A 24,420-nucleotide genomic window follows, 5' to 3' on the forward strand; every position below is an offset into this window, starting at 1 on the left:
TGGGACCTGACAGGGAGGAGCCCACACTGGCACGCCTGACAACAGCCATAACCTTTCCTGTGCTGCAGAGAGGGAAACTGAGGCTCAGCAAGGCCAGACAATCTGACCGAGCACTGGCCTGGCCTCCTGACCCCAAAATCTGTGCCCCTGGGGAAAGAGAAGAAAGAGGTAAATGCATTCTACAGCGCAATCCCCACGCCAAGGGGTGTGTTCCCCTGCGGCAGGGCCCTGGGGTGGACATGAACACCCAGGTACCCCATGGCCTGCTGACCCCAAAGGGGAGAGGGCCCAGCTCCAGCAGCCCCTCCCCGCACCACCCCAGAGGGAGCCCAGAGATGGGTTGTCACGGCCAGGACACTACAGGGAGGGCCAACGGGACCAGGGGCTTCAAGCCGACAGCTTAGGGGGTGTTTTCTCTGCAGAAAACCCCTCTGCTCCCCAGCGGAGAAGCTGTGCCTGCACCTGGGATCTGCTTTGCATGTAGAGGGGGCAGTAGCCCCACACAGGAGGGGCTGACAGGGCCAGAGCACAGCCGAGACGCTGCGGCAACCCACAGAAGATTCCAGGACACAAGCCCACAGCCCAGGGTGGACTGGGAAGGGGAGCAGTAGTGGGCTCCACACGTCCCGGAACACCAAGCTGCCTGAAGCGGGGAGGGGCTGGGGGTCAGCACACACAGGAGGCAAAGGGCATGGAGGGGCATCCCCAATCCCATCAACCCCGAAAGCCCCCGGGGGCCGGCCTAGGTGCCCCATGGACCTGCAGGTGATGGGGCCTGGTGCACGCCCGGAGGATGGGCCCTCAATAGCAGCCTCAACAAGTAGCCCGGAGCCAGGAGATGCACCTGCCACCCCAGGGAAGTCCCCGCTCTGGGAGGGTTGGGGTGTGGCAGCCAGTGGGGGTAGCTTCGGCTTCATCCACAGTTGAAGGATGTCTGGAAGGTGGGGGAGGAAGGGCCTCGCCCGCAGTACTGGCCGGGCCTGCCAGGAGGTTGGTTCAGTCTCGCCCTGCTGGGGGATGCATCCTGAGTGGAGGGGGCTTTCCAGCCTGCAAGGGTCACACAGGAAGCCTAGGGTCACTGGTGATGAGATGACAGGGCTCCAAGGGGCTGGGCCATGTGACCCTGGCCCCACATCCCCTCCGAGGGGCTGGGCCGTGTGATTCTGGCCCCACATCCCCTCAAGGGGCTGGGCTGTGTGATCCTGGCCCCACATCCCCTCTGAGGTTGAGGTGCGAGGATTCCATGAGTGTCCCCTCTCCTGCCCCGCATCCTCACCCGTGCTCTACCAGCATCCCAGCCCCGGCTCTTGCACCCATCCCTCCATCCTTTCTTCCCTCCCCCCTCCTTCCATTCCAACTGTGTGAGCTAGCTTGGGCACCGTGAGTGCGTACCACCCACCGGGGGTTTAAACCACAGACACCTCACCGTCCTGGGGGTGGAGATCAGGCGCAGTGCCACACTGGGGCCCCGGGAAGCAGAAGACGGCTCCTGGCACATCTCCTGGGTGCATCTGTGGATTGCTGGGGCCCCCAGCAGCTCTCCCAATCCCCAGAAACGCCTCCTGGATCTGCTGTATCCACCTGGAGCCTCTTGGTGCACAGCGGCACACACAATACCTCCACTCTCCACCTGAAGGATGCCTGCTGCAGCAGGGTCCTCATCCACCCAGCCTCCAGCCACCCCATCCTAGGGCCACCGGGGTCCCCAGCCAGCTTCTAATTGTCACCCACGGCCAGTGCTCTTGGCTCTGGAGGAAGGAGATGGAGGCTTTGCTTGACGTTCATTCCTCATGGGTGTGGAGAGGCCCCCTCCAGGGCCCCTTCCCCTCACCCCACCCGGCAACCAGAACCGCGAATACTTCACACGGTACTTTGAATTTAATGGTTCACATGGGCTCCTCTCTGAGCTACTGCCTTTTATTTTATGACTAAATTAATATTATACATACAAGAGCACATTTAAGACACCCGCCAGAGGAGCAGGAACGGTGGTCGTGTGGGAAAGGATACATTTTTATGCACACGCGTCTCCGGGCCATTAACGGGCCGCGCGTCCATCTGTCTCTGCAGCTGACCTTAATCCCGTCCCAGCGCCTGGGGCCTGAAGCTCGTGGAATCACCCGGCTCACGTGTCTTTGCAGCCCACTAATTTGTGCGTGTTCAGGATATATTGGGTTTCATAATTTTTATATGCAAATCAATAAAAAGCCCTTTGCTATCTCATTTAAATCAGTGAATAATTAACCAGGCTGTCCAGCCCACCTCCATTCTCCTCAAATCCCTGGAAGTGAGAGGGGCCAGCACTGACCAGGAGAGCAGGGTCCCAGGGACCCCTCCGGACAGACTGCCCACACAGTGGGCGCTGGATCTGCTGGACCCAGGAGGCCTGGGGGGCTGACCCACCTCCTCTGGGACATGGTCAGAGCAATGGCCTGAGCCAGCCCTGCGAAGACCCTGGCTCCGGGAGAGCAGGGACAGTGACAGTGCTTCAAACAGTCACCCACTGAGGAACGGGCACCACCCGTCGCCCGAGACCTCTGTCACCACCCACTGAGGAACCAGGCACCACCCGTCGCCCGAGACCTGTGTCGCCACCCACTGAGGAACGGGCACCACCCGTCGCCCGAGACCTGTGTCGCCACCCACTGAGGAACGGGCACCACCCGTCGCCCGAGACCTGTGTCGCCACCCACTGAGGAACGGGCACCACCCATCGTCCGAGACGTGTGTCACCACCCACGCACTCTGCACTCCAAGGCTCCACACAGAGAAATGAGGGCATCGGGATGCTAAGTCCAAATGCGATTCAGGGGAGCCCAGCTCTGGGAGTGGGGCATCTTAGGGCACCTTCCTTCTGTGATTTTGCTTTTTTTCCCTGTTTATGGATGCGTAAGAGTGAGCTATGATAAAATCCTATAAGTCTGATAGCTCTCCCATGCACGTGAAGTGGAGCTTCTATGTGATAAAGCACTGTGTCATAGTTTTACAGGCAGCATTTTTTCTTTCTTAGAGGTACATAAAACAACATTGCACCTTATAATCAGTGGCATTCAACAAAATGGTTAAAAAATAATACCCCGCAGTCCAGCAGGGTCTATCCAAGAGGAGGAAGAATGGCTCACATTAGATCAGACCCTCAGGTGACTCACCAGTCTGCTAAAAGGACTAAGGGACAAAAAAACCACATGAATTATCTCAATAGACACAGAAGACCCATATAAAGTTCAACACCTATTTATAATTTCTAAAAACTCTCAGAAGGCTACAAATAAAAGAGAACATCTTTAACCTGAAAAAAACCTACTTTCCAGAAACCCCCAGGAAACATCAGACTTCACAGAGAAATCTAAGACACAATCTCTTCCAGACTAGAAGTCAAGGGCGACCCTTATCACCACTCAGTTTAACATAATCTCGAAAGTCCCAGGAAACACTGCAAACAAAAAAAATATATATAAGAAATGAAGAGGTGTAAGGACTGGAAAGGAAGAGATAAAACTGTCATGACTGGTGGATAACGTGGCCATCTATGTAGAAAATGTCACTGAATCAACAAACTACTGGGACGAACAGTTACAAGATAAACCTACAAAAATCAATAATGTGACTCTATGGCAACAATAATCAGCCAGAAAATAAGATACCTTTCAGCAACTGAAGCAATTAAGTGGATAGGAATTAAATTACCAAGGGACGGGCTGGCCGTTTGCTAAGAAAATTCTGGAACTCAGTGAAAGGACCCAGCCAAGCCACTGAAAGGAGAAGGCAGCATGGTCAGCTCGGGAGTGACCAGCAGCACAGCCCACGACGTCGCCAAATTAGTTTCTAGATTAGTGCAACGCAAAGCAAAGTTCCAGCAGGCATTTTAAAGACACCCGACCACAGCCCTATTCTCAGCATGCGATGGAAGAAGGAGCGTCCCTGAATGACAGGCTGATTGAAAAGCCAAGAGAAAGGGCTCACTCCACCAGAATGAAGATAAACTATGAAGCCATGGAAATGAAAGATAAAAATAAAAGCCAGCACGCTGCCGGTGACGGAGCAAGCCCACCCTGAACAGACTCAGGGACGTGTGGGAACTCCTTAGGTAAAAGGTGACTCCCACAAATCAAGGAGAACACAGCGCAGGGGAAAGTGGCTCGTTATACGGAGACAAATAAAGTCACGCCGGCCGCAGATGGACTAAAGGGGAAACTGACAAACACAGCAGGGAGGCTAGGCAGGGCTCGGGGAGGAGGCGCACCCTCAGGACAGTGTTCACGCAACCCAAGCACCAAAGACCACCAGTAACCACCCTCCACGTCCACACCAAAGTCAACAAAAGAAAGACGCCCCCTGACCACAGATGGAGAGTGGGCTGAAGGGAGCCTGGGGACCCCACTGGGCTGTCCCCTGAAAGTGGCACCAAGCCTGCTGGAAGGCATCATCTGCTGGGCCCGAGGCCCACCCCAGACAACGCCAGCACTCTGGACCCCTCCTGCCAGCACTCAGCCACCCCCTGCCCACTCAGTCTTACCGAGGTGTGCATGGCCGACAGAGTTCAGGCACTGACTTTGCAGCTGGAGACAGGGCCTTGACCTCAGGGACTTTGGAGGTGTTGGGACCGGTCAGTGGGGACCCATTCTGTGGGACTTGGGCATGGAGAGCAGGTGCAGGCCAGGATGTAGCTGGGGCCACGGGCTGCAGCGGGGGGGCCTCAGGGGCAAGTCCAGGGATTGTTCCAGCCCCCACTCCCAGGTCCCCCTGGAGACCCCACTTCCCTGATGGCCAACCGCAGTCCCAGCTTCAAACAGGTTCTTTGAGGGGGAGGAGAAGCAATCTCCTTCATATAAATGTTTAATTGGGAATTAATATGGATGAGGCTCTGGAGTGATGAGGCTGTGGGTTTAATAAATATTAACAAGGAATAGGCCTCCCCTTCCTGTGCTCTGTGCTAATCCCTCTGTTGGTGTAGCATCCATTATTCACCGTGTTTCTCAACGCCAACCCCGGGGATGGGGGTGGGGTCCTTCCTCCTGGGGCTCCTTCCATGGAGGTACTTTGAATCCCTGGCCTCGGGGGCTGAGGGTTCTACTACAGGATGGATGGATCGGCTTTCTGTGGGTGTGGAACTCTGACCACAAGGACGCTCACTGGCCCATCTTCCATTGGCACAGACACACACTCACTGACCAGGAAATCTATATTCCAGCCTTACCTTCAGCCCCACTGGGCTCCTGCCACTGATGCCACCTCCACCAGGAAGCCCACCTGGTCTGCCCACAGGGAGCAGCACCCGTCCCTCAGGGCAGCCACAATCCTCTCTCCTGACCTGGCAGGGGCTCGGAGACCCAGCGACCCCGCCCAGCCCGCTGCAGGTGGGCTGCTGTGAGGGGACCCAGTTCTCTGATTGGACTCCACCAAGGGGTCCAGACCCTGTCCACACTGCTGCCTCGCCAGGCCGCGGGTGGAGCTCCGGCGCCCTCGTGTGGCCCGTGTGTGCAGGACCTCAGCCGTGCTGCCCCATGGGAGGATCCAGGGAGCCAAGCACAAGATCAGCGATTACCCAGGTCACAGTCCCAGGATGCACAGAGCCCGCGTGTGGCACTAGGAGCGAGCCCCACCCTCGGCTTGGGTTTGCACGGTCCCGGCAGTGCACTCGCTTCATAACCTGAGAACGTCCCTGTCCACACAGAGGAACAGCCCTCCTGCCTGGGCTTCCACCCCTACACTGGTCAGGCCCCCTCTGCTGCAACTGTCCCCGGAATTCCTTGCAGGGATTGGGGGGTGGAGCCTGGGACCTCTGCTGCCCAGGCCCACTGAATATTGGGCAGCCCAAAGCCCTGACCCTACCTCCCCTTGGTTCCTACACACCCCTGGGCATGTGTGCCTAGGGGTAGCACAGCCCCTCCCATCCATGGGATGCCAACCCCCTCTAGTGATGCCCACCACGTGCGGGGTCTCAAAGGCCCAGTCCTGTGCCCTGCCCACCCTCCTCATCCCTAGTGAGGATGGCCCCCCATCCCTGGTGCGCACGGCCCCCCATCCCCGGGGCGCACAGCCCCCCATCCCCAGCGTGGATGGCTTTGTGGACTTAACGGGACCCTCCATGAATCTCCATGGGAAGTACAAGACCCATCCCCTAGTGCCTGCTCCACCCTCGGAGGGGCAGGACCGATGGGTTTCTGTGCCCACTCCACCCCTTTATCTGTTCCTCCTCCCCTGGGGCCCCACCAAAGCCATGAGGAGGGGAGGCAAGGGAAACAGCCCCCATTGGCTCCTGAGTTGACCCCAGCAAAGCACCCACACAGAGGCAGAAGCGGGGGGTCCTAAGAGGCCAGCTGTATCGAGGGGCTTCAAGATGCCCCCTGCACTCACTCAGCACCACCCTCACCCCACCCAGCCGGGCCGGACAGATAAGGGCCTGGGCCACGTGTCAGGAGCAGAGGGTGCTGGGGGCACAGACCTGTGAGGGTCGTGGGGGTGAAGGACCTCAGGCTGGAAAGACCCCAATGAGTGAGAAAGCCAGATCCCCATCCTTCCCAGCCCTCGCCGTCCCCACTGCCCCCACTCACCCCCCGCCCAGGCATCCCCTGAGAAGGCAGGCTGGGGAGACAGGGAGAGGACAGTTAGGGTGAAGGGGACCAGGGCTGTGCTGGGGCTGGGCCGCTCTCACTCCATCCCTTAAGCCCCTTCCTCTCTGCAGCCTGCCCCCTCCACACCCAGCGTGCCCACTCCCGCCACCCTTCCCTGGCATCCCACAGCTGTGACCACAGCTGGGACACCACGGAGCACTCACCACAGCACTCGGAGCAGCCAAACCCTCCCCTTGGCCACAAGGACCTTCCCAGTGGCCCTCTCCAGTCTCACCTGCAAGCACCCCTCTGCTTACGCTCACAGAGGAGTGAATGCGTGAAGGCCCCACGGGGTGAATGAATGAGTGAAGGCCCCACGGGGTGAATGAAGGAGTGAAGGACCCTTCAGGTGAAGGAATGAGTGAAGGCCCCACGGCGTGAATGAATGAGTGAAGGCCCCACAGGGTGAGTGAGGAGTGAAGGTGGCTCTGCAGCCTGCCCGGGGCCTGGTGAGTCTCACAAGCCCCCCATTCGCGCGGCCTGCTCTTTGTCCAGCAGAGTCTGAGCAGAGTCCCCTCCGTCTGCCCTGGCCCTGGGACCCCCTCTCTCCTCGACCCAGGGGAGGAGTCCATGCTCAGCCCAGGGCTGCTGGGAGACGAACCCGACTGCCTGTGGCTGCACCCCTGTGTCAGCCACCACTGCGGGTTTCAAGGCTGAAGCTCCACTTCTTTCCTCCCAGAAAGTCTCAGCACAGGGCTCCATCCGGGATCCCTCAAGGTCGGAACGGCCCCGGGCCCACAGGGTGGGCCTTGTGGAGACATTTCTGCCAAGATGGAACTGAGAGCCGTCTCGGTGGTGGGAGAGGACAGCCTGCCTGGGGCTCGGGGGGAGGAAGCTGTTCTCCGGGGCCTTTTCTGACCAGCTCTGAGCACTCTCTGGGACCAAGGCCCCTGGAGCACGGAGGCCTGGGGGCTGTGCTGGTCATCCACACACAGGACAGCCCCTGAGCCAGAGACAGCCATGCTCAGAACCCAGAGACCAGAGGCCCCAAGGGGAATGGCACCCTCCCCCACACCAACCCTGGTCAAGTCAGTGGAGCCACCGCCTGGCCTGGGGCTGGGCAGCCCACAGTGGTCCCAGAGGAGAAGAGTTGCCATGTAGTGACAGCCCCACAGAGGGGCACATGGAAGCACCCGGACCGGTCCGACCCAGAAGGGCTCAGGCACTTGGGTGCTGGAAGAGGTGGGAGAGGCAGGACTGGGCTGCATGGAGGACGCCATCCACGGCCGCCCCTGGGCAGTCACCGTGGTCCTGGGCAGTTACACCTACCACAGGGGACCACTGGCTCAGCTTCCTCCCCACAGCGTTCACTCCTCAAAATCCAGCTCTGGCAACCGCTGGTGCTTCCGCAGACTTAAGGGGAATTGTGTTATGAACTGGAAGGGAATTTCTCCGCTTTGGAGGCTGGGTGTGGTGGCTCACGCCTGTAATCCCAACACTCTGGGAGGCCAATGCGGGCGGATCACAAGTTCAGGAGTTCGAGACCAGCCTGGCCAACATAGTGAAACCCCATCTCTACTAAAAATACAAAAAAATTAGCCGGGCATGGTGACAGGTGCCTGTAATCTCAGCTACTCGGGAGGCTGAGGCAGGAGAATCACTTGAACCTGGGAGGCTGGGGTTGCAGTGAGCTGAGATCACACCATTGCAGCACTGCAGCCTGGGAGACAAGAGTGAAACTCCATCTCAAAAAAAAAAAAAGAAAGAAAGGAAAGCCTAAAGGAAGCACAGGAGGCCGTCCGTCAGTCCGGAAGCCCACCCCAGAGCCTCCTTCTGGGATCTTGCATTGTGCAGAGAGGTGGCAAGGCCCCGTGCCCCTCCCCCACCCGCCACCCACCCGCCCCCCAGCCTCGTGTCCTGACAAGCTGGCCTGGAGGGTCAGGGAAGGGTCTTGTGTCAGGTTGCTTTGGGTGCTGGTGCCCCTCCGCAGGACAGGGAAGGGCAACGAACAAAAATGTGGGTGGGACCGGCGTCCTGATGCTATCAGGGTGACACGGCCCAGAATATATTCCCCTCTATGGCCTCCCTAGAGAGCCAGGCCCCTCCCTTCCCCTCCACCAGCTCCTCCTGCTCTGGAGGGATCACAGACCTAAGGAGAGCCAGGTCCCCACCCCAGGGGGCTCTACCAGGGGAGTTCAAAAAGAAAGAGAAGGAAGAGGTGGCATTGTGGGAATATTACCATCGTACTTCGCCTTGAAGGTAGATTTCAGGGCAAAAGTATTAATGGAACAAAGAGAATATTCTATTTAGGTCAGAAGTGCAATTCACCCTATCGGCAAGCCCAGGGTTGTGTGTTTCACCCAGACATTGGCCTCCAAGGAGAGAAACCCTCTGCGATCCTTCTAATTGCACTTGTGCAAATGCTACACGCACACGTCTGCCTGAGCTGACTCCAACACTCATTCATTCCCCCTGTGCCTGCAGGAAAGCCAGCCCGGGCATCTCAGAATATGAAGTTAATGTAGGAGAGGCCAGCGGTCCAGAATGTGTACCAGGATTCTCCAGAGAAACAGAGCCAATCGGATGTGTGAACGCCTATCTTCGTATGCATATGAGAGAGACTGATCGCAAGGATTGGCTCATGCGATTACGGCGCTGAGAAGCCCCCAGATCTGCAGTCAGCCTGCGGGAGACAGGGGGGCCAGTGGTGTCAGTTGTAATCCAAGGCCAGGAGAAGACCCACGTCCCAGCTCAGTCAAGCCAGAAAAGCTCACTCTTACTCAGCTTCTTTGTTCTATTTGGGTCTTCAATTGATTGGATGTGGCACCCACACTGGGGAGGGCAATCTGCTTTGCTCAGATGGCAAATACTGCCCAGTCTGTGAGTCTCCCCCAGGCCCAGCCGAAAGCAGACCTCTCCCCAGGCTGCCCCACAGCCACCCTGTGCAATTGGGCACCTGCAACCTGGACTTGGCAGCAGTCAGCATTGGAGCCATCGACTCAAAAGTCTCAGCACGTGGATTAGGAACTGAGCCCTAGAAGTCCACGCTGGTTATTTCATGAGACTTGAGCCCTTCTCTCGCTACCAGCCAAGCAGCACCCAGGCAGGCCCAGAGGACAGCAAATCTTGGAGCTAGAGAACGCCCGGCTTGAGCGTGACACAGGCGGTCATCACGGTGCTCTACTGGTTCCTGGTCTTCAGGGTTCATTTCACTGGCGTAAGAGGCCGGGATGGTTGCTTTTGTTTTCTAAAACCCTTAAGGAGCAAAATCCCACACAATCTTGGAGGAAATTAAATTTAGAAATTAGATGCTAGGCTTGGCAGAGACCTTGACAGGGCCCCCCACAGGGCCAGACTGACACATCCATTGAGACCACATCACAGTTATTAACCTTTTGCTCCAAAACATATGGAGAAAAGCTGCTAGAAACACAGGGAGAATCTTCCTAAACCACAGTCACAGTGGGAGACTTCAATACACCTCGCTCGGTAATTGTCAGATCAAAGAATGAGTAAAGGAAAAAAGAATATTAATAGAACAATTAACCACCATAAATTACCAGATCTACAGGACTTCACACTCAACAAAGATAGGAAGCGCATTCCTTTCGAATAATAAACAAGTGAAAAAACAGCGTGTTCAAGAACCCCAGGGAAATCCCAGTAGGTCCCTGAAGGGGAAATTGTGAAATTCTGATCACAGTGCAATAAAACAGGGCACTAACAACAGATCACCTTCTTTAAAGTCCTCACCTCTTGTCAGCTTAGACGTGGGATAGACACTACGTCTGACACGTTTTCTACTTACAGGCTAGATGACTCTGCTTCCTCGTCGGCGGAATGAGGACCAGGCTGTTACACGTCTCTGTATTCTGCAAGTTAAAGGCAGTGAAACACTTAATATCCACAGCACACAGAGCGTGACACACACAGACAGCACTCAGTGAATGTTAGCTGCCAATGCTAGCGTAAGATGAGACACACACTCTTCTGAATGACTCTGAGTTAGAGGAAATGAAACATCAAATTAGAGGCTCAACTAATTTGATAACAAGAGCACCACACATCAAAAACCCTGGGACGCAGCCAAAGTGGCTCTCAAAGGACAAAGTATAGCCTTAAGTAATTCTTTTCTTTTTTTGAGACAGAATCTCGTTCTGTCACCCAGGCTGGAGTGCAATGGTGCGATCTCTGCTCACTGCAAGCTCCGCCTCCCGGGTTCACGCCATTCTCCTGCCTCAGCCTCCCAAGTGGCTGGGACTACAGGTGCCTGCCACCAAGCCCGGCTAATTTTTTTTTTTTTTGGATTTTTAGTAGAGACAGGGTTTCACCGTGTTAGCCAGGATGGTCTCGATCTCCTGACCTCATGATCCGCCTGCCTCGACCTCTCAAAGTGCTGGGATTACAGGTGTGAGACACTGTACCCAGCCTAGCCTTAAGTAATTCTAATAGAAGGTAAGAAAGGATGAAAGTGTGCTTTCATTTAAGAAACTAGAAGAAGAAAGAAAATATGACTCAAAAGAAATTTAGGAGAGCCTGGTCCACACCCTGATTCCTCCCTATCTCCTCCCCAGCTGTAGTGATGTCACTTGTTATTGTATTGTTGGGCTGTATTATTGTATTGTTCCTCACAAACAGGGAACACATGTTACTTCCAAACTCTAACAGAAACAGGCTTTACATGCCAGGAGTCAACCCCAGGCCTCCACAGCACAGGTATTCACACTCTTCATGCCCACTCACATGCAGGGCCTCCAGGAGCTCAGCCAGCAACTTCTCAAGATCAGGGACATTGGAGGGGCAGCCAGCTTGGACCAGGCAGAGGGACCACCACGCCAACTCCACAACCCAAGCCTTCTTCCACAGGGCCTTTCAAACATCTTCCCTACTATTTTATTCTGAACCTTTGTAAACACACAGCCAAGTTGAAAGAATTGTACAGCAGACACCATCTACCTCCTTCTAGAGTCTCCCATTAACGCATATATGGTCCAAGCTCTGCCCTGGTTGCTCCCTCTCCCCACCAGCTATGCGTCCCTCGGCCGTCTTTTTAAATATGTTTCATTTTAATTTATTTTTGTTTTATTTTTTGAGACAGGGTCTCACTCTGTCACCCAGGCTGGAGTGCAGTGGCGTGATCTCAGCTCACTCCTGGGCTCAAGGGAGCCTCCCACCTCAGCCTCCCGAGTAGCTGGGCTTGTGTTTACAGGCGCCAATACCAACACACCAGCTAATTTTTGTATTTTTTGTAGAGACAGGGTTTTGCCATGTTGTCCAGGCTGGCATCGAACTCCTGAGCTCAAGTGATCTGCCTACCTTGGCCTCCCAAAGTGCTGGGATTACAGGCGTGAGCCACTGTGCCCGGCCTCCTTTTTTTTTTTTTTTTTTTTTTTTTTTGAGACATAGTCTCACTCTGTCACCCAGGCTGGAGTGCAGTGGCATAATCTCAGGTCACCGGAACCTCTGCTTCCTGAGTTCAAGCAATTCTCATGTCTCAACCTTCCTAGTAGCTGGAATTACAGGCACCTGCCGCCACGCCCAGCTAATTTTTTTTATTTTTAGTGGAGACAGGGTTTCCCCATGTTGGCCAGGCTGGTCTTGAACTCCTGACCGCAGGTGATCCATCCATCTTGGCCTCCCAAAGTGCTGGGATTACAGCCATCAGTCACTGTGCCCGGCCCTTAGTACATTTTAAAGTAAATTGCAGTCTACTCCCTCTGAGCCCTTCAGCAGGCAGATTATAGGGTGTTATATGTAAAAATGTTTGTTTAGAAATAGAATGCTCGTTCCCCAGTGCTGCAAAGAAACAGCACTTGAACATAAATTTAATTCTCTCAGTAAGGCCATTTTTACTTTCTGCAGAAAGGGTGCCCATCGCAGATGCAACAATGGCGAGAGCACATCTGAACAAAGGAGGGAAGCAATTTTTATCCCGTACGCAGTTTGTCCCTGGTACTGTGTCCTGTCTCCATTGGCTGCAGCCAGACCTCACAATCTAAACTAAAACCCGATTGGCTAAAAGTTTAAAACTTTTCTAAATAGGTAAAAGTAATGGAAAGACAAAGGAAAAGAAGTTGCTTTTGCCAAATAGGGAAGGGGCATAGGCTGCGAGCTGGGATATGCCTGCGAGCACGTCCGGTACAGATATTTTGGTCAAAGTACAAAGACATGGAATGTATTACGTGCCTGTGAGCATGTTTAACAGCTATATAGGATAGGGCTTCACAAAGAGTTACTAGCACAAAGCAAGGAGTCTTGAAGGAAGTTAGTCTTTAAAAGAAACTATTTTTTTAACACGATTTATTCTTTAACAAGAAGGGAAACTTTGAAGAGGAAGTTTCACTTCCTACATAGGGAACTAAAGTTCAATATTCATTTATGATTTACTGAGGTCTTACCCTGTCACCCAGGCTGGATGGAGTGCAGTGTGGTGCAATCGTGGGTCGCTGCAGCCTCAACCTCCCAGGCTCAAGTGATCCTCCCTACTCAGCCTCCCAAGTAGCTGAGACTACAGTCATGCACCACCACAACTCAGCTAATTTTTTTTTATTTTTTGTAGAGCTGGTGTCTCCCTATGTTGCCCAGGCTGGTCTTGAACTCCTGGGCTCAAGTGATCCTCCTGCCTCAGCCTCCCAAAGGGTTGGGATTATAGGCATGAGCCACAGCACCTGGCCCCTTTTCTCTATTTTTTTTTTCTTTGAGATGGAGTCTCACTCTGTCACCCAGGCTGGAGTGCAATAGCGCAATCTCAGCTCACTGCAACCTCCGCCTCCTGGGTTCAAGCAATTCTCCTGCCTCAGCCTCCCGTGTAGCTGGGACTACAGGCACCCACAACCACGCCCGGCTAAGTTTTTTATTTCATTTTATTTTTTAGTAGAGATGGGGTTTTGCTGTATTGGCCAGGCTAGTCCTGAACTCCTGACCTCAAGTGATCCGCCCACCTTGGCCTCCCAAAGTGCTGGGATTACAGGTGTGAGCCACTGGGCCTGGCCTCCTTTTTTTCTTTAAAGTAAAATTTACATGTAGTAAATAGTATTTGGCCATAAAGGGAATGAATTACTGATACATGCTACAATGTGAATGAACTTTGAAAACAGTAAGCTAAGGGAAAAGAGGTAGACATAAAGGGCCACCCACTACACGACTCCATCCACATGAAAGTCCAGAAGAGAGAAATCCACAGAGACAGAAAGTAAAGGCTGGGCACGGTGGCTCACGCCTGTAATCCCAGCACTTTGGGAAGCCAAGGCGGTGGAGGCCCTGAGGTGAGGAGTTCAAGACCATCCTGGCCAACATAGTGAAACCCCATCTCTACTAAAAATACAAAAATTAGTTAGGTGTGGGGGTGCACGCCTGTAATCTCAGCTACTCGGCTGCTGAGGCAGGAGAATTGCTTGAACCTGGGAGGTGGAGGGTGCAGTGAGCTGAGATCGCACCACTGCACTCCAGCCTGGGTGACAGAGCAAGACTCCATATCAAAAAAAAAAAAGAATAGATTAGTGGTTGCTTAGATGACTTCTAACAAACGCATACACCTACGAAGAGGGAGAACACCACCACCAATCCAGAATGTTCCCTCATGCTCTCTCCCAGCAAAGCCCCACCCCCACCCTACCCCAAAAGACACCCCCTGGTACGATTTCTTGCCAGTTCTAGAACACCACATAAAAGGAATCACAGCAGGTCCTGTTCTGTGGAAGGTCTCTTTTGCTCAGCATCATGTTTATAAAGTCATCCATATTGCTGCACGGATCGCTCGTTCATATTGATATTCATTAGATAACGGTTGGACCAGTCCTCCCACCCTCCCTCCCGCCATCTCTCTCTCTCTCTCTCTGTTTCCCTCTCTCTTTCTTTCTTTCTTGAGATGGAGTCTCGCTCTGTGGCCCAGGCTGGAGTGCAATGGTGTGATCTCGGCTCACTGCAACCTCCGCTTCCCAGGTTCAAGCAATTCTCCTGCCTCGGCCTCCCGAGCAGCTGGGATTACAGGTGCCCACCACCACGCCCGGCTAATTTTTGTATTTTTAGTAGAGACAGGTTTTCACCATGTTGGCCAGTCTTTTAAATGAATCCAACGAAATCTAAATATCATGGTGATTTAATCATCAATTTTTAAGAGACAATTTTTTAACAGACTTAAATGTTTTCTCCTTTGCCTTGTATTTTCCCTCCACTTTGCCCACAGAATTTTATGCCAACATGACATATCTTCTGCTCCAAGTCCTCCGCTGGCCTCACTGTGCTTTTCCGTAATGGAAATATGTGTATAAATTGAAATGCCACTTTTCATTCTTTACTTCATAAGTCTCTTATCTTTAAATGTTTCTACTGGATTATTTTTCAATTATTAGCCCACAGTTTCTCAAAACCACTGATTTGGATACAAATAATCTATATTATACATTTTGATTAAAAATCGTTACACAGAAAAAGGAAGTTTTCATTGGGGATGCATCTCCTGATGAAGGGGACGGGCTTTTTTCCGTGTAGCCCCTGTTTCCATGGGTGACGACGACTTGTTGAAAAGACTCACTATCCCGCATGGAACGTCCTCCTGCTTTTTGGGTTTTAGGGGCTAGCACCGAGCGTCTTTGTTCACACGAACAAGTCTACGGGACAAAGGAGGATTGGGGCAGCACTTCCGCAAATCTGAGACGGGCCACCGGGAATCGCCGCTGCGGTCGGGGGGCTGCGACGCCACCAGCCCCAGGGTGGAGAGCGGCTTTCTGGGCGTCCGGGCAAGTCCATGCTCCGGGTGGGGAGGCCGAGGGGCCGAGGAAGTCGAGGGTCTGGACATTCGCTGCCCCGGAGCCGCGTGAGCCCGCCCCGCCCTGGAACGTCCTCCCAGGCGTTCTCGCCTTTGCAGCCCCCGCCTGACTGCGGACCCTCCACTCCCCACACGCTCCTTCCATCCCCGCTTCCCTCTCCCTGCCCCTCCTCCTCCCCCGTCGTCAGCCTTGACAAAGGAGGGCGATGCCACTGCTTACCGCCAGAGGGCGCGCCGCGCCCCCAAACGGACACTGAAGCGGGGCGCCCCCTGGCCGAGCGGGGCGCAAGGGAAGAGGGGGCGGAGGGGGAGAGGAGGTGCAGGGACAGAGGGGGCCCAGGGGGCTTCCAGCCTCCTGCCTGGGTCCTGGTTTGGTTGCCCCCGCACCACCCAGCGCTTGCCCACCCTGCCTCAGTCTCCCCATCTCCCAGCCTCGGGGCTCCTCTGGCTGGCTGGGGCCCACCCTGGGGCAGAGCCGCTGGGTCTGGGGATGGGTAGCATCAAGATGCCTCGAAGTCCTGGCCTGGTCTTCAGGCTCCCTATAATTAGGACTCCACCCCCACCCCTACAGGAGCCTGTCCAGAAGGTCCTGGGCGTGGCTGGGGTGTCGTGGACACCTGCCATCTTTCCTGAACGCAGCAGACACCTGCGTCCCACTCCAGTGCAGGCGGCCTGGGCCCCTTCAAGGAATGGCTGGGAGTGGGAGGGTGGGCCTGGGGTTTCACGGCCCACACCTGGGGCCAGTCACACCCCGACTGGGCCAGGCAGAAGCTGCACAAACTTCACACTGGAAAGGTGGGGCCAAGGGCAGCCCCAGCCCACCTGCCAGCACCACCCCATCCCCAGTATCTGCCGGGCACAGTGGGGGCACACCTAGCCTCCCCACCCCTACCCACTCTTGACATAGAAGGCCTCAGCCAGGAAGTCCAGAAGGACGAGGGTGTGGATGGGCGTCTCAGGAAGTCCAGAAAGAGGAGGGCGTGGACGGGGATCTGTACTGGAGGCCTCTACCACCTGTGAAGCCATCGGGCCTGTGGGCCGCAGGGCAGGACTCCCAGGTCTGGAGGGCCCTCAGGCTGGCCTCCATGAGGTGCCGCGAGGCTGGGGTACAGAGCTGAGTCCCCACAGCCCTCACCTCCCTGGCCCCTGCCCATCACAGCCTAGCTCCTCCTGGAGCCACCTCACCTCCCTGGGCCTCTGTTTCCCCCTCCGTAGAGCAGAGGTGTTGACGGCTTTCGCTTGGAAGGCTAAGCCAGTCTGTCTCTGCGGAGTCCACGTGCTGCCAGCACGCGGTCCATGCTCCGGAGTCAGCATCCCACCACATGGTGGAGGGGATGTTCTGAAACTCCTCTTTGAAACTCACAGAACCTGGGGACAAAGCGGGGCAGCGTTTTGTCAGTGAGAAGTGGCCGCAGGAGGGGCCCAGTGACCAGCACCAGGTACAGGAGCAGACCCACGGCCCGGCCCACAGGCACCAGACACCCTGGGCACAACCGGGCCTGGGTTCCCTCTGACATGGGGCACCCGGACAGATACTTGAGCACAGCCAGGCCTTCAGATGACAGCCATCCCCGCAAGCATCTGACCACGTGCAAGACCCCACACCTGAGCTTCCCAAATGAGCCCCTCCTAAATGCCAACTCCAGAAACCATGAAATAATTGTCCACTGTTTACGCATCGGAGCCGCTGGCCATGCAGCAAAGGGACCAAGCTGCTGGCACGCACAGGTTCATCTCCCAGTGGCTCCTGCTGTCGAGGGCTGCCCCCCTGCTCCCCTCCTGCAGGGCTTGTTCCCAGCAGGTGCATCCTCTAGCTGGGCCTGGAGACCCGACGCCACGTGGCACAGCGGTGACTCTACAGCGCCCTCATGTGCGGCTCTAGGTGCTCCCACCCGCCTCTCTCCCGGCTCAGCCTGGGCACCTTTCTCCTGGTCGCTGTGTCCCAGCACTCTCCCCTTAGGAGGCTTGGGCGGGCGGTTGTGAACGTTTCCGACCGGGCTGTCCTGGCTCCCCACCAAGTGTGTGTCCACCCCTCCCACCATGGCTGCTCCCCACGTTGGCTCAGGGAGCCCCTGAGGAGGTCCATGGCGTCCCAAGCCCACCAATGCCCACCACTGCTTTCAGCTTCCTCGTGCTCGCCAGCCACCAGGTTGGTGGTCTCTTCCTGCCCACTCTTATTTTGTGTTCCAGGGGAACATGCTGCCACCAGGCTTTACTGTGGACAGTGTCCTCTGTGTCTCCGGTTGTGCAATCTTGGTGGCTCATGTTTTACAGGGGGGTTGGGGAGAGCCAAGCCCGTGATCACTTCTCCCGCATCCTTCTCCGTATGGAGAGGTTATGATATCTAGCCTCAGAACCACAGTCGTCTCATGCTCAAGGCCTGTGGGCCAGGAATCCCGAGCTGGTGGTATTGAGCCAGGAATCCCGAACTGGTGATATGCACTGTTGCTTTTCCAAACAGAAAAAGAACAAAAACTTGTAGTCCAACCCAGTTGACTCCTTAAACTACCTCTTCGAAACTCACAGAACCTGGGGACAAAGCAGGGCAGTGTGTATATATGAAGTTGATAAACTTAAAAGACAGCTGTGAAGCCATGAAAATCCATGGAAGAACCCTAAATGCATATTACTGAGTGAAAGAAGCCAGTCTGAAGAGGCCACATACTATATGATTCCAACTCTAGGACATCCCAGAGAAGGGGAAATTACGGAGACAGTAAAAGGACCCGTGGTTGCCAGGGTTAGTGGGGAGGAAGGGATGAATCAGCAGAGCATGGAGGGTGTTTACGGTAGAGAGGGCAAACCGGTGCAGCCACTATGGAGACCAGAATGGCGATATTTCAAACAGTATTTCAAAAACTTATATTAGAATTGCCACATCATCCGGACATTTCACTTCTGGGTATTCTCCCAAGAACTGAGTGCAAGGACTTGAACAGATATCTGCACACCCGTGTCCACAGCAGCATCATTCACCAACACGCGAAGGTAGAAGCAGCCCAGGTGCTCACAGATGGATGAACCTGGTGTATCCAGGCCGGGCGCGGCGGCTGGGCGAACGTGGTGTATCCAGGCCTGGCGAGGCGGCTGGGCGAACCTGGTGTATCCAGGCCGGGCGCGGCGGCTGGGCGAACCTGGTGTATCCAGGCCGAGCGAGGCGGCTGGGCAAACCTGGTGTATCCAGGCCAAGCGAGGTGGCTCACGCCTGTAATCCCAGCACATGGAAGGCCAAGACGGGTGGACCGCTTGAACTCAGGAGTGCAAGACCAACCTGGCCAACAGGTGAAAATCCATCAATACAAAAAATACGAAAATTAGCTAAACATGCTGGTGTGCGCCTGTAGTCCCAGCTACTCAGGAGGCTGAAGTGGGAGGATTGCTTGAGCCCAGGGAGGTCGAGGCTGCAGTGAGCCATAATGGCGTCACTGCACTCCATCCTGGGCAACAGAGCGAGACCCTGTCTCAAAAAGAAAAAAGTGGCGTATCCATCAAGGGGAATATTATCCAGCCTCAACACCACCACCAACAACAACAAACACAGGAGGTCCTGACACAGGCTGCCACACAGCTCAGGCTTGAAGACATTATGCTGAGGGAAAGAACTGACACAAAAGGGCAAGTGCTGCCTGACTCCACGTTTGTCAGGCTCCCAGAGCAGTCAAAACCGCAGAGACAGAAAGCAGAATGGAGGGTGCCAGGCTGGGGGAAGGAGGGTGTGGGGAGTTTGTGTTTGCTGTTTCAGAGTTTCCGTTTGGGAAGGTCAAAAAGTTCTGGAGATAGGTTGCATAACAATGCGAACGTACTTACTGCCACTGAACTTGAACTGTACCTTGAAACATGGGAAGACGGTGTGGAAACAAGCCCCCAGTCAGCTAGTCTGGCAGCTGATTTGATGCAGATCAAGAGGGAAGTGAGGAATCGATAGGGAAGACTGTGATCACCCCTGATCGGCACAGACAGATAGGAGGTGTTAAGGGGGTTCAGAAGAGGTTAAGACATAGGAGAGATGGATAAGAAGGTTTTCCGTACTTCCGATCGAAATTCCAGAGGGGCTGGGCACAGTGGCTTATGCCTGTAATCCCAGCACTTTGGGAAGCCACAGCAGGTGGATCACTTGAGGCCAGGAGTTCGAACCCAGCCTGGCCAACATGGTGAAAACATGTCTCTACTAAAAATACAAAAATTAGCCAGGCATGATGACGGGTGCCTGTAATCCCAGCTACTCGGGAGGCTGAGGCAGGAGAATCCCGGAGAACCTGGGAGGCAGAGGTTGCAGTGAGCCAAGATTGCGCCACTTCACTCCAGCCTGGGCCGGAAAGCGAGACTCTGAAGAAAGAAAAGAAAAGAAGCCGGGCGCGGTGGCTCACGCCTGTAATCCCAGCACTTTGGGAGGCTGAGGCAGGCGGATCACGAGGTCAGGAGATTGAGACCATCCTGGCTAACATAGTGAAACCCTGTCTTTACTAAAAATACAAAAAATTAGCCGGACGTGGTGGTGGGTGCCTGTAGTCCCAGCTACTCGGGAGGCTGAGGCAGGAGAATGGTGTGAACCCGGGAGGCGGAGCTTGCAGTGAGCAGAGATCATGCCACTGCACTCCAGCCTGGGTGACAGAGCGAGACTCGCCTCAAAAAGAAAAGAGAAGGGAAGGGGAGGGAAGAGGGAGGAAAGGAGGGAAGGAGGGAAGGAGGGAAGGAGGGAAGGAGGGAAGGAAGGAAGGAAGGAAGGAAGGAAGGAAGGAAGGGAGGAAGGGAGGAAGGGAGGAAGGGAGGAAGGGAGGAAGGGAGGAAGGGAGGGAGGGAGGGAGGGAGGGAGGGAGGGAGGGGAAGGAAGGATGGAAGGAAGGAAGGAAGGAAGGAGGGAAGGTGGGAAGGCGGGAAGGAAGGAAGGAATTCCAAGAGGTGGAAATAAATAAAACGGGGAGTGCCCACCAGCTCCCTGACAATATGGCTGAGAATTTTCCAGAACTGATAAAATATGGAAACTTCAGCCTCAAGAGTGCAGCACTCTCAAGCAGGAAGAATAAAAGCAGCCCATACCTAGCTGTCCCGTGGTACACTCAGAATGCTGAAGGAGAACTTGCTGGAGGCAGACCCCGCGAATGGCAAGAACAGGAGCAGATGACCGTCTCTGAAGTGCCGAGGCAGAGGCAGCAGCCGGACCCACACGCCCTGCTCCACTCCCACTTACGGGTGTGGGAGAAGCATCAGATCAGCAAAATGACTGCGCCACCACCCAGCTCCTCAGCAGAGCAACCTCCACAGAATACAGCTCAGAAAGAGGGGACGCCTGGGCTGCCAGAAAGAGTGGGGTGCAAACATGTGCAAACCTCAACGGGTGCTGGCTGTGTGCAACAAAGCCCTGTGGAAAGCGGAGGGTGATAAAGGCAAGGCAGACCTGAGTATCGGGCAGTCGTAATGATCTGTGAGCCAGGAGGGGCGTGATCTATCAGGAGGAGGATGGAAACACTGGCTATCTTTGAATTCTAAATATACTTGTTAAAATTCTAAGAGTGACTATTTTAAAATAGAAATAGAGCATATAACTTCCACTTAACTCTCCAAGGAAAAAATAGAATGTCAGACTGAGCCAGAGCCATGGAAAAGTGCTCAGGCAGCGGGAGCTACACGTGCAAAGGCCCTGGGGAAGGAGGGAAGAGGCGCATGCCTGGCACTGATGTCTGTGCGGCTGGAGGCAGACGGGCGCAGAAAGGGGTCTGAGACGTGGCTGGAGGCAGCAGGACCAGACAGGATGGAGCCTCAGGGCTGTGGTTCTGAGCTTCATTCCAACAGCAGGAAAAGGGAGGCATGTTTGTAACCTGCAGGGAGGCGGGAGCCATGGACAGGATTGCATCTGTGACTTGCCAGCATCCCGCTGGCTCCCATGGAAGCAGACTGCCCTCAGGCCCCAGCGGAGGGAGGGAGAGCAGACAGAACAATTTCGGCCCCTGGACATGGTGGCGGCAGGGGAGGTGGTGAGCAATGCAGGAAGGGAGATTTAGGAAGCAGTGCCTAGCTCTTCGGTGTGGAGGCAGTGAGGGGAGGGAAGAACACGGAGAGAGGCTGGCTCGGGGCTTGACAAAGTGGTGGGGTGTCCCACGGGAGGCAAAAGCAGATGGTGGGGGCGGGCGAGAGAGTCACGGTTCTTTCAGCCTCATCAAGTGTGTGTTTCTGAGGACGTGGAGGGCGGTGGGAGGCTGACAGTGCACAGACAGCGCGGGAGCAGGGGCCGGGGGCAGTCTTCATAGATGAGATGGGGCACGGCCCCTCTGGAGAGGAGGCCTCTCCTCGGGGAGAGGAGGGGATGACAGACGCAGAGGTGGGGCAGCCAGGGAGGTAGGAGGGTGCTATGGACTGAAGTGTGGCCCCCCCAAATCCTTATGTCAAGCCGCAACCCCCAATGTGACTGATTTGGAAATAGGGTCTTTAGAAGGTAACTACGACCTTTACGAAGTCATAAGGGTGGGCCCTAATCCAACAGGGCTGTGGCCTTCCAAGAAGAGGAGGAGACACCAGAGGCGGACGCAGCAAGGCCGGGAGAAAGGTTTCATGAGAAACCAGCACTGACACTGATGGCACCTTGATCTTGGACTTCCAGGCTCCAGAGCTGTGAGAAAATAAAGGTCTATCATCTAAGCTGCCCAGGCTGAGGTCTTCTGTTACGGTAACTTGGGCTCACTCATCCAGAGGGGAACCAAAAGCGTGGGGGGTCCTGGCACCCACAGGCAAGCGCTGTCAAGAAAGAGGAAGCAGAAAGCGTGTGCATGGCTGCTCCTTCAGAGCCTGCAGAAAACTGTGCAGACAGGGCACGGGCACAAACCCATGTGAGCAGAGAAGCATCTCTCCGGGTGAACACCCGCACTGCTGAGATGCACCTGCCCCCGCAGGGCTCAGATGTTCCCTGTGAGAGCAGCGCCACCCCCACGCCTCCTGAGGCTGCCTGGGTCCCATAATGGCCACCGTGCCATCTCCTATCCCACAAGCCCTCCTAACCCTGCCTCTCCCTCGTCAAGAGGCAGGGGCTGTGTCCCCTCCCCTTGAGCCTGGCTAGGCCTTTGGGTCTCTGCTGACAGAGGATAGCAGAAGTGAGCTGGGTTAGCTTGGTGCATTACAGTTGCTCACGCCTGTAATCCCAGCACTTTGGGAGGCCGAGGCAAGACGGTCACTTGAGCCGAGGAGTTCAAGACCAGCCTGGGCAACATAGTGAGACCCCCCTTCTCTACAAAAAAAAAAAATTGTTTTAATTAGCCAGGCATGGTGACACACATCTGTAGTCCCAGCTACTCACAAGGCTGAAGCAGGAGGATCACTTGAGCCTAGGAGGTCAAGGCTGTAGTGAGCCATGATTGCACCACTGCACTCCAACCTGGGCAACAGAGCAAGACCCTCTCTCTCAAAAAAAAAAAAAGGGACTCGGTGACTTGCAAGGCTATGTTCTGTCAACTGACAAAAAATAGACCAACACTGTAGATCAGGAAACAAAAGAGAAGGAGAGCCTCAGGAACTGCGGTTCAGGAGACACAGATCTAGCAAGGAGCTCAAACGTGTCTGTGTGGGGGAGGCCGGGCAGGGGCTTACAAAGGTTTGCTGTGAGTCTACACATCCGGAAGCTGTTGGCATGGTCCATGACCAACGGTGGGGGCTTAACAGCTTAGGACAGCTCTGGCTGATGATCAATCTAGTCAGGTGTGCCTGTCTCCAGGAGACCGGTGATCAGGCCCGGTGTGAATGGTTCAAATCAAATGCAGCTGGTTCACGATCTGGCCCAGGTCAACAGATCAATTCTATCTGGCGAGTTGGACGGGGTCCAGCTCCTCTTGCCCTCCCAGCTCCTTTTTAGATAGCCCTGACATAACCATCTCCATTACGGATTTTCTTTTCACAGCTCTGGAGTCCACGCACCTCCATCTTGTTCTCCTGGGAGGCTGACTTGGGCTCCAGCCACCATGCTGAGTGAACCATGACAGAGGTGGCCCTCCAGCCCCGACTCGGGCACCCCGGCTGATGCCATATGGACAGAGATGAGACAGTCCTGCTGAGCCCTGCCCAAATTGCAGATTTGGGAGCAAAATACATGGTCTCTGGGATTTACGTCTGAGGGTTATTTGTGTCGCAGCAACAAACAGATGCATTTTGCCGGTGGCGCATCCGCCCACGACGGAGCCTGGCCTCAGCTCTGCAGGTGCGCTGCACCACCCCTGGTGTCCTGGCGTCACTGGTACCTGTTTCTCTCTCAAAGCTGTCCTGGTTTGGAAGATGAGTGGCACAGCCATCCCATCAATGCGAAACCAAAGGCCCCCTGAGGCAGCCCCCACAATTGAAGAGCAGGCTGCCCTCAGAAGGGGCCCAAACCCCTGCCATTGGACCAAACTGGCTGATTTAGTTTCCTGCCCTCTAAAGTGGAAATTAAGAAACTGACAATGAAAATGTCCCCTTTAGGCTGGGAGCGGTGGCTCACGCAGATAATCCCAGCACTTTGGGAGGCTGAGGCAGGAGAATCACTTGAGCCCAGGAGATGGAGGTTGCAGTGAGCTGAGATCGCACCACCGCACTCCAGCCTGGGTGACAAAGCGAGACCCTGTCTCAAAAAAAGTCATAGCTTGACTTCCAGAGTCTTCCTGTCTGCCCGGTGCTGGTCGGTGGTCTCTGGAAGCCCTCCAGCTGCCACCTTCCTTTCTGTCCCTCCCCGGGAGGGATATGCAGGCCCAGAGGAGGTGACTCCAGGCCGGTGGTCCCAGAGGAAGGGGGCTCCACCCTTCCCCTGAATAGTGGGGAATGTGGCTTCACCCTTCCCCTGCATAGTGGGGAATGTTTGGGATCTGCTGGGAGGGGTCTGCCATGGGGGCAGTGTGGGAAGGTACTCAGAAACCACCAGCACCCCCCACCCTGGTGGCCCTGGATTCTGGTGGGGCCACTGGAAGCCCGGACCCATGCAGGTCTCAGCAACATCACCCCCTCCACAGTGAGATCCGTGTCAGAGTGACCCGCCCCAACCAGTCCCAGGGCTCCCTGCTTCTCAGACCCTCCCTCCTTCCCAGCCCAGAGCCCCTCCCTCCGAAGCTTCCCTTCTCCTACTCCACCCCCGTTGTGGGGAGAAAAGAC

General features: G+C 55.2%; 2 long non-coding RNA genes across 3 annotated transcripts in view; one reads left to right on the plus strand and one right to left on the minus strand.

The window, feature by feature from the left end:
• LOC107968263 (uncharacterized) overlaps positions 1-20,655 on the minus strand; it is a 33,268-nt gene extending 12,613 nt beyond the window's left edge. The window contains exons 1-2 of the long non-coding RNA XR_001709380.3: positions 20,359-20,655; positions 10,363-10,426 (exon numbers count right to left, since the gene is read on the minus strand). This is a non-coding gene — a long non-coding RNA (uncharacterized LOC107968263). The remainder of the gene's footprint in view (positions 1-10,362; positions 10,427-20,358) is intronic.
• On the plus strand, positions 20,642-23,405 carry LOC107968261 (uncharacterized). Of its 2 annotated transcripts, none has more exons than XR_001709378.3 (3): positions 20,642-21,293; positions 21,800-21,982; positions 23,204-23,405. It is a non-coding gene; the product is annotated as an uncharacterized LOC107968261 (long non-coding RNA). The 2 variants fall into 2 exon arrangements; XR_010151040.1 differs by having other exon boundaries at positions 20,642-21,124.
• Positions 23,406-24,420: the final 1,015 nt, after the last annotated feature.

Source organism: Pan troglodytes, chromosome 15, assembly GCF_028858775.2.
Source record: "Pan troglodytes isolate AG18354 chromosome 15, NHGRI_mPanTro3-v2.0_pri, whole genome shotgun sequence".
NCBI lineage: Eukaryota > Metazoa > Chordata > Mammalia > Primates > Hominidae > Pan > Pan troglodytes.